This window comes from Miniopterus natalensis, chromosome 6 (assembly GCF_054644295.1).
Source record: "Miniopterus natalensis isolate mMinNat1 chromosome 6, mMinNat1.hap1, whole genome shotgun sequence".
Lineage (NCBI taxonomy): Eukaryota > Metazoa > Chordata > Mammalia > Chiroptera > Miniopteridae > Miniopterus > Miniopterus natalensis.
This window is the reverse complement of record NC_142086.1, coordinates 86,585,524-86,590,911: the sequence shown is the minus strand read 5'-3', so window position 1 is coordinate 86,590,911 and position 5,388 is coordinate 86,585,524.

The window sequence follows — 5,388 nt, the reverse complement described above, 5'->3', positions numbered from 1 at the left end:
CGTCGGTGAGGCTGCTTTTTCTTATAAACGAGCTGGAATAGTCTGGTTTCTGACGACCAGAGGATGAGGCAGTCGTGCGTGGTGTGGAGAAGACCTTCCAGAGGGCAGTCCGTGGGCACTGGATAGCCAGTGACGGGCGGGGACAAAGGGAGGGGAAGGGGGACCCGGGCTTCCTGCCCCCTCACCGGGCCTGCCACCTGTGCGTGAACCAGCAGCAAGATGACCTAGTCGTGCTAGAAGCAGCTCCCAGCACCTTGTATCTCCTTTCAGGTGCTTACAGTTGTTTTCATTTGTTACCTTTACATTTTGAAATAATTTCAAATTATAGAGAAGTTATGAAACTAGTACAAAAAACTCAGGCGTATCCTTCATCTAGATTCCCACTCATTTCAGCTCCTTCGCCTGGTCATTCTGTTTTCTTTCTCATCTGCCCACCCACCTGTCCACCCATCCACCTGTCTGTCTGTCCACCCTCTGTTTAAGCAGGCTGCAGACCGTGTGCCCTGTGACCCCAAATACTTGGGTGTATTTCCTAAGAACAAGGACGTTCTCCTATATAGCCACCGTGTACCCATCAAAATCAAGACATTAACATTGAGACAATACTACCATCTAGTCCACAGGTCCATTTTAAATTTTATTATCTCAAAAATGTCCTTTATAGGGGAAAAACCAACAACCAACAGCAGTGACAATTGACTTCCTTCCTTCCTCTGTCCAGGGCCCACTGTGCGTAATTGTCACGAGCCTTCGGTCTTCAGACCTCTGTTCCTCAGTGAGAATGGTACTTAGAAACCAGCATCTGGGCCCTAGATGGGCTCATTGTTCCTGGGGTGTCACTGCCTCGAGGCCCTCTCAGTGGACAGATCGAGGAAGCGTGTGTACCTTACACGGATGTACACATACCCATCTCTCTGCCTTTTATTAAGGACCATGATGTCTCACCGATGCCTAACTCCCCATGGTTACTCTAGCTTATCCATGTGGTATCTACTTCCTCCGACAAGGTTGGTCCCCTCATCCTCAGCATGTGTGCACAATCGACTCATCCCCGTGTGTACAAGGACTCTCCCTGCCACGTGGGGGCCTCAGCCTGTGTCCCTCACACACGGACTGAGCCAGCCTTGTGCCCAGCAGTGCACCAGTTAAGTTCCCTGGCCTGTGAAATGGGACAGGGTTTTGTTGTTGTTTTTAAATTTTTATTTTTAAAGCCTTTTGTGCCAGGAAGCAAGACCTATGAACATTTTCTCACTAAAACTTGGCCATTTGGCTTACCTTTCCCTTTTTTCATTAGGTACCTCTATCATTTCCCTTTACGCCTTGAGACAGCAGTAGTTTAACGCTACCGTTTTTCTTCACTTCCGAGAAAATTTGGGTGGTTTCCCTTCTCCCTCTAACCCCTCTTCTATGTTTGTTCACTCAAGAGCATCTTCTGGTTTGAGGACGGCATGAGCTTTTCTCTTAGACTTTCCACCTTAGGCCAAAACTGCCCCTTACTTCCTGGGAGGAAATAAAAGCGAGTCTTAACGTTTTATGTGCTGTGCTGTTGCTCTGGGGCTGAGGGTCCCCCAGGACACCCTCAGGCAATCCCTCCTGGGCCCTCGCCCAGGGCAACATGGGAGGGGCGCGCCTGCTTCCTTCTGCAGCTCCGAGACCTGGAGATAGCAGGTTCCCAGAGAAGCTGCTCTTGGCTGGAGCCCTGGAGCCCAGGGCAGTGCCCTCATGCGCTGACATCTGCTGACATCCGCATCCACAGGCGATCCCGCTCACTGGGGTCTCCACAGTTGCCCGGGGATGGTGCCAGGACCAGGGGACGCAGCACCAAACATTCCCTTGTTACTGACCAGGATGTCGGGATTGGGGACATCCAGCAAAGGGCTCACCTCAGCCTTGGCTTCAGTCCCATCACTGTCCACATTCCACCAGCTGGGCACGAAGAGCCCGAGTCTGCGTAACGCTTTCTCTTTATTCCCATCTCACCTCCGGCCAGACGTGGCCCCTGGGCTCAGGTGCCTCGTGACTATTGTCAGCACCCTGAAGCCACGCAGTCCAAGAGCAGAAAGCTTGGACACCTGACCTGCGAGTGGCCCATGCCTTCTGGTGTCATGACCCCGAGTGCTACCAGTCTTAGGAACTTGGGTGCAGAGTCCTTCTGAAGTCCTCCTGGGGCTCCCACCTGGCGATCGACAGCGCATGGCCCTGTGTGCTCAAGGCTTCCTCGGCAAACAGCTGGTTTACCACCAGGCTGCTCCACTCCCAGCGCTGATTACCTAAGAGTCGCCACCTTCTTCCAGGTCATTGAACCTGATTCCAGTTTTCCAGGGCCTTTGTTTGCCGCGGGCATTTCCCCGTGCCAAGCGTTAGCTACTTACTTCAAAAACGTGGGTGTGGTGGGTGGTGTTGCTCAGGCTGCCCGCTGGCATCGAAGCAGAAAGGAAACAGTGTTCGCAGGAGCTGCCATTGAGGGGAGAGAATCCTTGCTCCTGAGTTTACACTGTGGTGGCTGGTTCTGGAGACCCTGGTCCTGCCTTCCCTCCACCCCCCTTCCTGCCCTCCCTCCACCCCCCCTTCCTGCCCTCCTCCCTCTCTTCCTCTGTCCCTCCCCCCTAACTGAAGAATTACCATGTGATGTCAGGGCTTCAGACTCCACTGCCCAAGGCCCTGCGCCGAATGCTCATGTGCCAGAGCTCTAGGCCCCTGTGGTGTCTGTGCACCAACATTGTGGTCGGGGACAGTGATACTGAGGGTGAGGAGGGACGCTGGATGAGCAGTGAGTTCCACACAGTGATGCTGGTCACTGCTTTAGGCCCCACGGCAAAGAAAAGTGCGTAGTGTCAGGAATGGCTGGATCTAGGTGTTCATAATGTCACCTCTCCTCAGTGTTGGTTTCGCTCATGGACAGGCTCCTTGGAAAATGGCCCTGACATCTCCAAGCTTAAATAACCTCAGCTCGAGGATCCCCTTAGAAAGAGGGATTCTGCACAGAGCCAGGGTCCCCCACAGAGCCAGGGTCCCTGTCAAGGAGAATGGCAGCACCAGCATGTTCCTAAGCTAAAAGGGACCCAAGAAAGCACCTAGTAGAGGGGATGAAGCCGCCGCCAACAGGGAAACAGCTCCTCAGACAGTCCCCCTGCCGGGGTGGCCACTCCAGCCGACTGCAGGGGAGACACTGGAGCCCCTCAGGTAGCTGCTGATGAAGGAAGGGGTCGGCAAGGAGCGCGCTGTCTCCCCGGCCTCCCCGGCTCGTGGAAAGGGCTAAAACCTATATTACAGACGTTTGCACTAAAAGCAGCAGCTTGAATTTTCAGAGGGTGTTTAGACGCTGGGTTGGGGGCAGAGAAATTGCAATAGGGGGCAGTCTCAGGAGGGGAGGCGTCCGCTCCTCGTCTCACCTGCAGGGCCACGTGAGGGTAGAGAATGAACACATGGTGACACGGTGACCGAGCTCGTCAGCAGGACACTCCCCAGAGTAGAAGTGGTGCTGCCCCGTGAGTGGGGGGCCAGGGTGCTGAGCAACCCCACTTTTTGTGTGACAACATCTGGGTTGGATGCTGACACTTGGAGCGAGGCCTGGAGGTTTCAACAAACCTCGGTCCCTCTGTGGCAACCAAAAAGAATCTGGGTCTCCCCTGCGGGTGTCTTCCCTCCTCCTGTGTCACTGCCTGGACCCAGCAGTGTCACTGGAAAAACGAGACCCAGGTGAGGAGGCGCCCGGCGGGACTGTGCCCGAGGCTGACGGGGCGGTGACCCTGGCTCAGGAGAAAGCTGACTGGGTGGCAGCCACCTCCCCGCGGGCTGTGGCCACGGGCCCCCTGGTCTTGCTGTTCCCGGGGAGGCTGCGGGGAAAGGGCCGAGCAGTGAAAGCCGGCTGACGAATGAAGGCCACTGGCTGCCCCAGGACAGTTCCCGTGCCTCCCCGGGACCCAGCTGATCCAGGATGAAAGACTCTGGGTGGCCAGGAAGGGCACCGAGCAGTGTGAGACCCTGTCCTGGCCTTGGGCGGGGAGAGGCAAATGAGGTGGGATGACTTTGGGGACCCTGAGCTGGCGATGTGCACAAACTCGAGGTGCCTGACCATAGGGTGTGCTCCGAGCTGGTCTGTCCAGGGTGGCTGGGAAGTGTCAACAGAGGGGGGAGGGCACAGAGCACGGGTCCTAAGGCAGGACTTGCAGACACCCTCCAGTAAGGGCAGAAGGTGAGTTTCCCGGGTTTCCCTGCATCCAGGGACCCGGCAGAGGTGTGTTGTGACGAGGTCACCTGATCCATGTAACGAAGCGTTTCTCAGCTTGATGGGGCTGATTCTGGAAGTTGTCACCCGTGGGCCAGCCAGGGCCTGGTTGACGCTGATGTGGAGAGATGGTGTGAATGAGTGTACTGGCCACATGGTCTGTGAACTGTTTGTTTCTGGTCCCCGACGAAAGACACACAAAGACTGAGAACAAGCACTTGGGACACTGGCTGACCTCCGCACCCATGCATGTAGATCCCGCCTTACCTCCCGGCCCTGGGACGTTGGGCCCAGGCGCCCGGGCAGAGACCAGTGTAGTCTCACGGTCGCAAGCCCTGTTCCCAGGCTGCTCTTCATTTCTCTCTTCTCTTTTGGCCCCTGGAGATTGCATTCCCACTCTTCCCGGTGTGCTTAGCTAGTCATTCAAAAGAATTCTCACATTTTTATGTGACATTTCTAGCTTTGCAGGAAAGCCTTCACTTTAGCGCACGGTGGGTCTGCTCATGCCGGTCATCACAGCAATGGGTACACAGTGCATTTTATTTCATTGTCAGCGGTGACATAACTACACTGGGCGGCAGTGGGTGTGGGTGGGGTTGTTGTGAAAGAGCTAAGTCTCCATCTTCCACAAAGATGGAAATTCATACCTAAGCTATGAACGGGAGAAGCAGGCAGACAGCAGGGCAAGCTCGTGCTGGGTGGGCACGAGGGCCTGGGCTGCAAGCCTCGGGCCTGGGCTGCAAGCCTCGGGCTGGCTTGATGTGTGACTTCATTGACCCCAGAGACCTGCTGCATTGACTTAGAACCAACCGACTGGCTTAGTAGTTGCTCCACACCGGTTTCCCTCTCCACGCGGATAAACCTCAGAGGCCCGCGGTGGCTTCTTGGGAAGGCAGCATTGCCAGGGAGCGCCCCGTCTCCCTCGTTCAGCCCCGAGTGGGAATAGTCCGTGTTTACCGCCGTGAGTAACTGGGCGGCGCTTCCCTAATGAGCTTGTCCCTCCTGCTCGCAGCCCTCCGCCCAGACTCTGGATCGGCCTCCCGAGGAGGCGAGGGCCTCCGCCTCTGACTGCAGGAGCTTGAATCTTGATCTCTCTCTGAGGCCCTAACCATGGGTCCTCTAGCTGCCCCTCCCCCCCCGGGTGGGCGCACCCGGCTATT